This window comes from Podarcis melisellensis, assembly GCF_964234715.1.
Source record: "Podarcis melisellensis genome assembly, chromosome: 8".
NCBI classification, from domain to species: Eukaryota; Metazoa; Chordata; class Lepidosauria; order Squamata; family Lacertidae; genus Podarcis; species Podarcis melisellensis.
The window spans coordinates 75,958,131-75,970,829 of record NC_138540.1 but is presented as its reverse complement, the minus strand read 5'-3'; the positions used below and the strand labels follow the sequence as shown (position 1 = coordinate 75,970,829).

General features: G+C 44.9%; 1 long non-coding RNA gene across 1 annotated transcript; it reads right to left on the bottom strand.

Annotated features, from left to right (window-relative positions):
- Positions 1-543: 543 nt before the first annotated feature.
- Positions 544-9,003, bottom strand: LOC309375678. The gene is made up of 4 exons (XR_014171000.1): positions 8,848-9,003; positions 4,395-4,493; positions 3,386-3,499; positions 544-898 (listed from the first exon to the last, which is right to left on the bottom strand). It is a non-coding gene; the product is annotated as an uncharacterized lncRNA (long non-coding RNA).
- Positions 9,004-12,699: the final 3,696 nt, after the last annotated feature.

The following is a 12,699-nucleotide window of genomic DNA, read 5'->3' as shown; positions in this document are numbered from 1 at the left end:
AGAGGACGAGATGGTTGGACAGTGTTCTCGAAGCTACCAGTATGAGTTTGACCAAACTGCGGGAGGCAGTGGAAGACAGGAGTGCCTGGTGTGCTCTGGTCCATGGGGTCACAAAGAGTCGGACATGACTAAACAACTGAACAACAACAACAACCTTAGCAAAGGATGCATCTATTTCAAATGAAGAAATAAGGGGGGGTGAAGAACAAAAGCCTCACGGAATGCAGCGGCTGAATCTCTACTTGCTACTGCAGTGAGGCACAAATCATCAGCGTCAATAGCAGATGGCCAGGATGATTGAAAGGCAATGTCACATGACTGACAGGTGGGCATGGTTTGTAAAGAAAAAGAAAACAAAATGGCCTTGTGGGCCATTTGAGGGGTCAAGGGGCAGTCCTAATTAGGCTGAGGGCCAGCTCTTCCCTAGCCCAGACGGTGTGGTACATCTGGAGGTTGTCACCCCTTGAGCTAGCCAGTGTGAATGGTGGGGGGAATTCTTTTCTCACCTACCCCTCATTCCCAAATGAAGAGAAGCAGGTACTCTTTTCTCTCTCCATGTATCATTTTTTTATTCATTTCCATTCAGCCAATCATACAGGAGGACAAAAACAGTTGGAAAGCCAAAGGAGCAAGTTCAAAGAAGATGGCATGCGAGCAATTAATGCGGTGGAAGAGTTTTTTCATGCTGAGTTGCTGCACGTGGTCCATTAGAAGAGGACATTCTTCAGCAGGAGCCCAGAGAGGGCCAGGAGGAGCGATGCATAAGGTGAAGGTGCCTTGTCGCACACAATTTCATTGACTACTCCTGTAAATTGACCAGGTGCAGACTTCCCTATCTGGTTTTTAAAAGACTCACATGTAGCCTTCTTCTCACACTTCTTTTCGACGCGGAACGTCCCTAGATGTAGAAAAGAAAGATGGGTTATCCGCAGAATCAACGTTCCAAGCCATTATGGCCCGGACAATACATTTCCATGCCACTGGCATCCATTCTTTTCAGTTGCATGCTCAAGGAGGCGAACAAAATCAAAGCCACACGAAATAATCACAAGAACATGTCTTATTCTACTCGCAGCAAGATATGAATGTGTTCGTGTGAATTTATCGCAAAGGCTCCTTGGGATGTTTCTAAGAACAGGGACACACAGGGCCAGTCCAAGACATGGTGGCATCTGAGGCAAACCACAAAATGGTGGTAGTATTCCCATTCCCCACCCCCCAGGGAGTGAAGAAGGCGTGAGAGAAGATCTACATCAGGAACAAGAGTAGGAGGAAACCAGCAGTGCCTCCTATTCGCCAACGGGCATCTGCAGAGGCGGCATTGGGAGGGGGTTGCTGGGGAGACGGTAAAACCAGCCTCCAAGAAACACACCACTGTGGTGGCAACAGCAGATGATGCATTCCTGAGAGGCCAGATCTGCTGCCCATGTGGAGTCTGCTGCCTGATGCTGTCACTTCACCTTGCCTCATGGGTGAACCGGCCCTGAAGACGTACTACATCACTACTTTGAGACTGGGTTGGGTGTTTCTGTCATATTGCTGCTGGTTAAGGGTTTTTCAAAATCAATCTTATTTTTATTGAAAGAACAGAAAAAGGATCCCACTAGATGAAGTCAAAGTCCTTACTTCTGTTCCTACAATAGCCAACCAGATTCCTACGGACCAGAAGCAAGATATGGATGCAACAGCACTTTCCCAACATGTTTTCCTCAGCAGCTGATACTCAGATGCATGCTGTCTCTGACACTGGAGGTACTAGATATATGTCATATCTAGTAGCCGTGGAAAGCTGGATGCACAATGCATTTTCTTAATCCCCCTTTAAATGGGGCAGCTGTCCCAGTTGGTAGCCACTACTGCATAATGGAAGCAAATCCCAGAATTTAACTAAGGACTGTGCAACTTTCCCGTACGGGGCAAATTTAAGATGTGCAGTGTTGTTTTGGGGTTTGAAATTGATGGTGCATTGTGCATTAAGACATCTTACTGGAAGCAAGTTTGAGAAGGGTTGACGCTAAAGGTTGCTAATAAATATCCCATAAAAGGATCCTTAAGTGCATTACAGTACTTTCTTTGTGGTCATGGGGTGGGGGAAATGTTTCCACATCATTTCCAGCTATTAATGGCTGTGGATCACTCCCCATTCACAGGTGCCAGTTCCTTTTTGTGTGTTTGTGTGGAATGAGTCTGCAGTTGGGGAGGCTGATTGCAAATGTGACTACGGGGAAGGGGGATCTTTTTCTCTCTCTTGTCTTTTCTGTTTGTTTAAGTGTCATTCAAGCCGTCAGCAGCAAAAGGCAGAGTTCTGCGGGAAAGCAGAACGACTGTGGCATTAGCCAAATCTCTGCTCCTACACCGCCAATTGGGGGGAGGGGGGAATGTTAAGAATGATCATGACAGCGGCAATGAAAGGAGGAAAGAAGCTTGAGAATATTATTTGCCCAGGGATGGAAAGAAGAAAGAACCCCATCGAAAGAAGAAAGGATAATGATGGACTATGCGGAAATGGCAAGGCTGACTGGGAAAATCAGGCACCAAGAGGATAATAAATTCGACAAAGAATGGCATAACTTTATAGAATATGTTAAAGAACACTGTAAACATTTAAAAAGGTTAGCAGGAGTGATATGGCACTTGTAATTTAAAACGACAAAGGATAAAATTGATGTGTAATAATTTAGATAAATGTAATTAGATGCAGTAAAAAAGAAAGATAAATTTTGGAAGCCAAGGGAGAGGTGGGGGGGAGTCCGGGGGTTCAGGGAACCCCATAAATGTACAGATATGGATTATGGCTTAATGTAAACGTGTGTGTGTGTGCGCGCGCGCACGCACGCGTGTGTGTGTGTGTGTAAAATTGTGGGGGTTTTTTGAAACTTTGAAAATAAAAAATTTAAACTGAAAAGAAAAAAGAAAACAGAAAACAGAAGGAGGAAAGAAGCCCCCACTGCAATTATAAGCCCCTTCCCCTCTCTCGCTCCAAATTCTTCTTGCATTTGAAAAGTTTGCTCTGAAATTTTCCTCTTCCCCCAGGAAGGGCTGTAGTTCAAAAATAAAATTGGACATGTCTTTGAAGCAAAACGCAGGTGAGCCAAACTTGAATCCATATATGTCAGTGCCCTTCCAGACATTGGTGGACCCACCACACAGTTGTCCTTTCTTTGGCCTTACAGGTATTGTTGGGGCTCCATCTCCCATCAGCCTCAGCCAGCATGGTTGAGGGTCAGGGGTGCTGGGTGTTGGAATGCAGGAACATCTGGATGACCATACATTCCTTGCATTCAACCATCGCTACACCCACTAGGCTACTTCATATATTCCCGAGGATAATGCACAGCACAGCGTTACCATTGGCTGAGAAAGACTTAGGCTCCATCTCACTTACCACTAACTTCAGTCACTAAATGTTGGCAGACATCATTCTTATCTTCACAAGTCACCTTTCGTCCAGAGCAAGTTTTAGCATTACTGCTGCATACTTCACATTCCAAAGAACTAGCTGGGAAAAGGGAATAAAAAGGGTGTGTGTAAAATAAAGCCAGAAATGATAACACAACTGAGCAATTAGCTGCCTTTTGATGGGAGATGAGGGATGGCATTATGCTGTGCCCTCTAAACCATTCGCATATTTTCCTTCTTTCCCCTCTTCTCACCACTAGGAATATAGATGGGGAAGTCTTTAATTTGCCCTAAAATATAATATAATCCTGTATGGTAATCTTACTATGGGATTACTATGGTTATCCCAGCCCTCCTCCAGGAAAACAACCCAGTACATACATTATTATGTATGTGCATAATACAAACATACATTATTATGGCAGACATTATGATGCCCTAAAATTCCCCCCTTTTTCCCCCTCTTCCCATTGGGAAGAACAACAGAACAGAAATCCACCCCAGCACCTAGCCAAGCAGGGTCATCTAGTGCTGCTGACTTGCATCTAGGAAATAACTAAGTGTCTACTCAGAAGAAAGGCACACAGAGTTCAGTGGGCCTGACTCCCAGGTAAGGGTGGGGGGGCTATAGTGTTTTATCTAGGGAGCCAGGGCTCCTCCAGATGACAAGATATTTTTGCACCAGGTCAGTGAGGACCACTTGCTTTTTAAAATTCTCCCATATGTTACTTATTGGGGTGCCACTGTTCCCTGCCCCCTTGAGTACACCCATGTGGGGGGCACAGGAAGAAAGGAAGGGGGCCACAGTAGGGAAAAGGTTGGGAAACACTGGGATAGATGATCCTTGTTGTTCCCTCCAACTCTACAATTCTTTATTGTGGGGGGTGGAGACCCACAGGGTCAAATTTTGAAGGCTAGGTCAAGGCTCTTGTTCAAGTTCAAATTGGGCTGGTTCTCATGAAAATGAACTGGAGATCTCTCCAATCTCTAATTACCTCCAGCAAGAAGCACAGAAAAGAGGAGAAGTCCCAGGGCAGCCTGCATGGTGATGGAAAGTCTCTGTTTGAGGAAAGATGTTCCTTGGACCAAAATGTCTGCAAAAGAAAATAAGACACAAAAGACATTCAGTGAGGAAGCAGGCACATTCCTAAGGAAAGAAGTTGGAGATGTTGCTGAAAAGCACCAGAAAAACCCGAATGGCTACAAAGTCCTTATGCTGGCTGATAAATGTCCACCTTTCCTCAGATATAATCCCTGATCTTCCAGAACTGGAAATCCTACTCAGAGGTTCCTCACTATGGAAAACAATGTTCCGCTGGCCTTTGGTTTTGGACTCAGTCTGACCCTTATGTTTCCCTCCCCTTATGGTTTTGATCTATGAGCTACTTTTAAAATGAGGCTGCATTTTAAATTGCATTTTAACCTGTATTTTAAATTGAGTTTTTTCCCCCCTATTATGTTTTTACCGTAATTTTACTGGTGTTAGCTGCCCTGAGCCGGGGAGGGCAGGGTATAAATAAAAGTTATTATTAATTTTATTATTATTACTACTATAGAATCATAGAATTGTAGAATTTGAAGGGCCCCCTCAGGTCATCTAGTCCAGCCCCCTGCAATGCAGGAATCTCAGCTAAAGCATCCACGACAGATGGCCACCCAACCTCTGCTTTAAAAATTTCCATGGAAGGAGATGCAAAACAAGTAGAAATAAACTGAATAAGTCTGCACATTATTTTTTGTGCTTTCAGTAATGGTGAAGGTGACATGTTTCAGAAGCAAGCAAATTCCTGTTAAGTTCAAATTCCTGCATCAGAAGAGGATTGGACTAGATGACCATTGGGGTATCTTCCAGTTCTACGATTCTATGATTCTATGAAATTTCTGGAATGGCAGGCATTTTTCATTCTGTTCTGGAACAATGAATATCAAGGATATATCAGGCAGTATGTTTTTGAGCTAATGAAAGCACCTCTCGTTTGTATAGAGTTTATGACAGTGGGGGTAAAAAAATGAATCAGTTTTACTGTGTGTGTGTGTGTGTGTGTGTGTGTGTGTACACGTAAGGCTGTTGTCAAGCTGCAGTTCACAGGGCCACCAGTAGGTGGCCCACTTCAGTGTGATGACAGAACAGCAGACAAGTAGGCAAGAAAGTCATGGCGGTGGCAGACAGCCTAGAAAAGCTGTTCAGGGAGTGGTTGCCAAACCACTGTCTGAAGCACTGCAGTGAGGTTCAATGGAGGGGGGAGGCTCTCCAGAAAGCCGTTAGTTAATTAAAATAAGAGGAAGCTCATTCCGTGTGTGTGTGTGAATGTGTGTCGAAAGTAGTCTACTGTACAAAGGCAAAAAACAACAACCCATTTGTTGCTCTGGATACTTTTGCCTCTGCCACACCCATCACTGATATGTGGCCCACGGGAGGTTGCCCAGGAGAGAATGTGGCCCTTGGGTGCAAAAAGCTTCCTTAGGGCTTGCCTGGCCTTGCTAGAAACAGAACTGAGGTCTAAGGAGCCCATCAACTCTGAACTGCTGTGATTTGTGCCCCTCGGCTACCAGCTGTGGCTACATCTGTAACACATGAAGGTCAAGGTCTGCTATACCTACCTCTCTCCAGAGCCAACTGCTAGGGGCCGAGGTCCCTTCAGGCCCCCCCCCCCCATATTTGACAGGGCCATCCTCCCTCAAAGTTGATAGGCATTGCCATTCAAATGGTGTGCGCACACTGCATCATGTGATTGATTATGTGAGGTGATCCTTACCTGCCCCCCTTATTTTATTCAAGTTGCCCCCCCTGCTCCAAATTCTACACTGGATCTCAGACTGGGAAACCTCTGACCCTCTAGAACAGGGTTTCTCAAACTTGGGTCTCCAGCTGGTTTTGAACTACAGTTCCCATCATCCGGCCCTGCTAGCTAGGGATGATGGGAGTTGTAGTCCAAAAACAGCTGGAGACCTAAGTTTGGGGAACTCTGCTCTAGGGGATGTTGGACTCCAGTTCCCAGAATCTCCTGCCATCACGGCCAATGATCAGGGAGGATGAGTTCCCAAGCTCTGCACAAGGTTCTGTCCAAGCAACCATGGTTTTCGCTCTCTCCTACTCCCTTCTAGAGGCCATCATTCAATTATTAAGGGGGAGATGCCCAGTTTTGCCAGTGTGTGGCTGTCCTAAGCCAGAGGTTTGCTTGACTGTTATTATTTGTATAACCCCTGTTTCCTCCAAAGAGTTCAAGGTTGGGATAATTCAAGGGCACCTCCCAAGTCCTACTGCAACGCTCTAACCACTACAATACACTGCTCCTCAAACTGTGGTCTTCCAAGCTTTCGTTCAGGCAGTGCACATAAAAAGGCTGCCGAACAGCCCATAATATCTCTGCCCCGTCCTGCCTTCCTAGAACTTGGCACACAAACACACCCACATCCATCGCATTAGAAAGGTATTGAAGTATGGATCCTGCATGTTCTTCCATCTGTGGGATAAAAGTAGTTTGTTAAGTAGCCTGCTGAGACCCCCAACAATTTGCAGGAGGTCCGTCAGGGTGGGAGAGCTTTAGCACTATTGTCCTAAACCTCCCCCCCTCTCCCCAGTATACAGCTTTCCCATAAATACATTTTTGAAATGTATAAATATTCAAAAAGGTTGTTTCTATTGATGAATGCTGCTTGTGCCTTCACTGCTGTCTTCCTTGTGTTATGATTACCAGCTCTGTCTGAGAAGGGGCTTCGCAGAACTATTTCACCCTTGTCCGCAAGTCTCCTGCATGGTTGGAGTTTTTGCCTATCCTCCTTGTGGGTTTGTTTACACGTTAGGGAAGATAGTTAATTCGGTTTTTAAAAAAAATAACAACACATGCATCCTTTTCCTTCAAGGAGCTCAAGGCTGCAGCATGTGTGATTTCTCTCCTCCTGTCCAATTTATCCTCACAACAACCCTGCAAAGTAGGTTGTGGTGAGAAATAGTGACTAGCCCCGAGGGCACCCACAGTTGAGCTGAATGAGGGAGTGGGAAACCCCGGTCTTTAGCCCCCCCCAGCCACGCCCCAGCTGCAATGCTCCCACCTCAGTCAGACACCTCGTTCTGCATAATGGGCAAAATAGCTCATCCCTCCCTCACTCTCGACTTTCATCCAGGGATCAATCAATAAAGAAGGACCTTGGGTGGGATTGTTTAGAAGAGACCAGAAGGTTCAGGCTCCCCAATAGTCAAACACTGAGATGCAGCAGGAGGCCAAAATCATTCCCGGATTTCGAACCTCAGATTTGTGTTGCCCCAGAAATCATGGCCCCCCAAAGTCTGGTCAGACATCCATAAGGTTCCTATATAAATATGGTTATGAATTAAAACTCTCTGTATTTGGAAGTTCCCTAACATGGTTGCAAGCAGCAAATTTGTCTCCTCTCTCTCCCCAGCCGCTCGCCTTTGATGTCTCATTTTCTTCCTCTCTCACAAACAGCCAATCAAGCCACAGACTCAGTTCCAATTATCATTCAGAAACTCACGGAATGTTTCGCATCCTGCACCTTTTCCGAGGCCAGTCTTCTGTGCGAGAGTGTTTCATTTTCTCCTCATGCACAGAGACTGCTGGAAACCTAACAGCACTTATTTTTTTTAATAGTACAAACTCCCAACTGTGCATGATGAGCAAAGGGGAGCAGGCAACTCCCCAATGCCAGCCTGTAAAGCAATGTTCATCTTCCCCTTTAAAAAGCAACAGCATTCACTTGACGCCAAATGAGACATCTCCCTTTTTTTTCTTGCAAACCAAATGCAAAAGCCTCCAACCGTCTTTGGATAGGAAACTGCCTCATGTTGAGCCAAACCTTTGGTCCACCTAGATCAGCAGCAGCTCCCCAGGTCTTGGGGCAATCATGAACTGATTTATCAGCAGAGGCAGAGGTATTAATTAGACACTTTTAAGTATTTGATTATCCAGCAGAGGAGATGCCCGGGAGTGAACCTGGGACTTTGGGGCATACAAAGCAGATGCTCTGCTAGAATCTTAGACCTGGAAGGGACCCAAGGGGCATCTAGTCCAACCCCCTGCAATGCAGGAATCTCGGCTAAAGCATCCATGACAGATGGCCACCCAACCTCTGCTTAAAAACCTCCAAGGAAGGAGAGTCCCTTCTTTCCAGCCCCACCCAAAGAGCTGGGGCATGTTCAGTAACTAGCAGGTGCCAGTCAACAAGCTATAGCAGAGACCAAGCTGATAGGTTTTCACTTAACACATCTCCTCTGCTGTTTCTGCTTTCATATATTAGCAGGGAGGTGCTCATCAATTTGCTAATTGGAAAGTGCTACAGCTTGCTTATTCCTACGCTGGATGAGAGGGCAATCTGGAGAGGAAGATAGGTTTTAATGGTAGCATGGGGTGAATTTCCAGGGATAATGGAAGCCAGCCACCCCACCTGAGGCCCTAAAGTCTTCCATGCCAAGCAGTCGAAAGTACTCACCAGCAGCTATGAAGGAGGCAGAGGCAATTCCAAACGTTGTCCAGAACTGGGAGCTGAGCTTCTTTGGAATCCTTGATCACACCAAGGTCTCCTCCCACTGTCTGAGGCAGCTGAGAATGTTTTGCAGAATAAAAGGGAGAAGTATTTTTCTTCCCCAGAAAGGGGGAGGAGCAACACACCAGCTGCTCCGCCCTCCACCCTGCCCCTGCTCCCCATCAAATTGACTCGGGCCAAATGAGGGCGGTATCAGTGAAGCTTCTCCAAAAAAGGCCCAAGTGAGGAAGCTGTGTGTTCCTCTATTCAGGTGAGATGCTAAGCAACTCCAGGAAACCTCAAGGTTTGGACACAGCAGAGGAAACGTTGGGAGACACGCAGAAGCAATGTCCACCCTCCCCAGCCTAGACCCAGCTTGGGGTCCTTTCCAAAATGCCGGCGCCGAGGCTGCTGCATTTTTATTTATAATTATTTTGGTTCTGCAGTTCATGCGAGAAAGAGCCTCCCACTTCGCCGCAGCTTGCTGCTAAATGCAAAAGACTTCCTGAAGTGGTCTGTTTTCAAATTGTTTTTGGCACTGGCCACAGTACCGCGTGCCAATTCAATTTAGCTAAAACCTTGGGTTGTTTTTAAAGCAACTGTCTGTCTACCTGACCTCCTTGTCTGGGGAGGGGGGGGGAATGATTTATTCCTCCAGATCCCACCAGGATTGATGGTGGATAGGCATGTGTGTATTACTGGATCCAGCAATAATGGGCTCTGCCCCTTCCTTTATTGGCTGTGTCTTGCAGAAAGAGAAAATTGTTGCACACGCTCCAGTCAATGAGCTCTGAGAGGCTCGGGGGGGCAGTGCTTACCCAGCTGTCTGCTTTCCTTGGAATGAAGATGAATAGAGACTGTAGTATCTTGAGGATCTATGGTTCTATTCACACATACCGTGGTACCTCGGGTTACGTATGCTTCAGGTTACATATGCTTCAGGTTACAGACTCCACTAACCCAGAAATAGTACCTCGGGTTAAGAACTTTGCTTCAGGATGAGAACAGAAATCATGCTCCGGCGGTGCAGCAGCAGGAGGAGGCCCCATTAGCTAAAGTGGTGCTTCAGGTTAAGAACAGACCTCCAGAACAAATTAAGTACTTAACCCGAGGTACCACTGTATTGATAACGTGTATTACATGCCACTCCAATCTCCAAGTGGTGCAAGATTCCAGGGGTCCCACGCACTTTTCTTTTGGGAATGAGGCACAACAGAGACTGTGGTGTCTTTCTAATATATGCTTTGTTCATGCATATATACAACCTGAGCCTGTGATTGGGAGGCTCACAGCATTAAACACTCCAAAAAGTTCCTGTTTCTCCAGTTGCTGCAGCCTTGGAAGCAAAAAGAAATCCACCATCATTCTCTCTCCCTCACTGGCTTGCCGCATTTTACTAACTGCAACCTTCTTCCCCTAAGTCATATAACCACCACTGCAAACCCAACCTCCAAAAATCTGGCATTGTCTTCTGGCTGACTTACTTTCAGTTGAAGGAGGGACTCACACCCATCTGCTGTCTGGCACCAAGTCTTTACTTTGTTAACGACCCATTACCTTCCTTTGGTTCACTTAATGGCTCTTCTCCCAGGTGATTTCCTGAACTCGGGAAGTTGGTCAGCCTTATATTTTAACACGCACACTCAGGTTAAGATTCCAAGCATTGAGTAAATTCAAACTCCTACTGGATGCAGGAATTTGGGGGTTGGGTCTGGCACTCCCAAACTCATAACATGAGCGTAGGATGGAGGGGCTCACAGCATTAACAGTCCTCCCCATTAAGTTTCCAGGGAAGCACCAAATTCAGCTTTTCAACCCAGCACAACAGACATGTCTCTGTGTACCTCTGTTCCCCTCATTTCAAGGAAACCAAATCCTGGGTAAATGCCTGGAACTCCTGGGATCTCACATCACTTTGAGATTGGGGCAGTGTGCAACACTATCTTCGTGTGCATTGAGAGCAGAGATAATGGGTTTGAGCCAAGAGAGTGAGGATGCGTGATAAGGCAAAATGACCTGATAATCAACCAGAGATAGAAGGAGTGTTGGGGGGAAATGTCTTTGTACAAGATAAGAGAGAACTGACAAAACTGGCAGATGTCAGCTAGAGCAAAAATTGTGAAACCAACCAACCAAACAAAGGATGTTATTGTGTAATGGAGTACCCATGAGTACACTGAGCTTAGGCAAGAAGCCTGTCTATTAATTTTTTTCATTATTTATATTTACTAATTGTTAATATTAGCAAGTGCATAAAGTCAAAGGGATGTGTGTTAAGATGAAAATGAGAAGACATATGGCATTACTTAATGCAATGTCCACTATATGCAGACCCAAGAAATCAATTTATAAAACATAATTATATATACATAATTTTCATTAGATTTTCTGTTTTACAATTTCAAACAAACATTTTATGTCCTTAAGATATTAATGACTTCTCTTTCCATGGTTCATTTTGCATATCTTACATCCCTGCATATTTCACAAAAACTATTCCAATTCGTTTTCCATTATTACATCCGTCAAAGATTATTGACACTGTTGAATTTATCTTAATGCTGCCAGCATTTTCAGCTGCACACAGTTATTTTCCATAGACTCAAAAAATGTTTTCCAGTCTTCTTTAAACGTATGTTTGCTCTCTTATTCTATATGTTAAGTCTGCAAGTTGTGCATATTTTGTCAACTTAAGTTGCCAATTGCTCACTCACTTTCCATTTTGGGGCTAACAAAACATGGGCCGCAGTTGTTGCATACATAAATAACCTTTTCTGACACCTGTGGATTTCAGTCTGACTCAAATCCCCAGTTTATAAAACTTCTGTTCATGAAGGAAATCAATTCAACCAGGGTGGAGAAGAGGGTAACACAGCAGCAGTGCTCCTATTGGGTATTACAAATGCCAAGCAGGAATATATGGGGCAAGGCGGACTTTTTTCACCTACTGCTTGAGGTCTATCACATGGGGTCATGAAGGGACCCAGTCTACTCCCCATTCCTGACTGAGTGAGGGGAAAGGTGGTGGATCTTTGCCCCTCGAGGCTTTTTGCAACATGCATCCAGAATTGCAGCTGGCAGAACTTGAGCATGTAATTCAATTAACACATTGCTTAATGAAACCAATAAGTAGAACCTACAGGGAAATTTAAAGAACATTGTCAAGTTCAAACCCCTCCAGAGCAACCAATACTTTCATTGCTTCTCCCCACCCACCCCATCAAATACAGTTTTGATCTGTCTTCCAGTGCTCATCCTTATCCTTATATTATAGCACATTTTCAATAAGCACTGATTTGGCAGGATAGCAGTTCTGTTAATGTACTTCGACTGAGCACAATGTACTCTTCTCTTAATTGAAGGTTATTCATTCTCTGAATGCAATAAAAGCTGGAGGGATTCCAAATGGAAAAGAATATAATTTGCAGAGTGATCTAGTCTGTGCTATTTCCAAAGCATTTACAGCAACAGGAAGGAATCTGTAGCCCTCCAGACACAGCTAGACTACAACTCATTCCTGACCATTGGCAATACAGGCCAGGACTGATGGGAGCTGAAGTCCAACTACATTGGGAGGACCATAGGTTCTCCATCCCTGATTTATGGTAACGCCATTAGTCCCTCAAACTGCAGCTTCATACAGTATTTGTTGAGATGGATTGGTTTTCCTCCCATGTCAGTTTTGCATGACTTCATTCATACTCTGTTCCACCCTGTTTCCATATTAATCTGAATTTTAAAAATTAATCAGTACCAAAAAAATCATATTTGTTTGTGCATTTAAATTAGGCATGAGAACTAGCCAGAAATCCCAGTTTT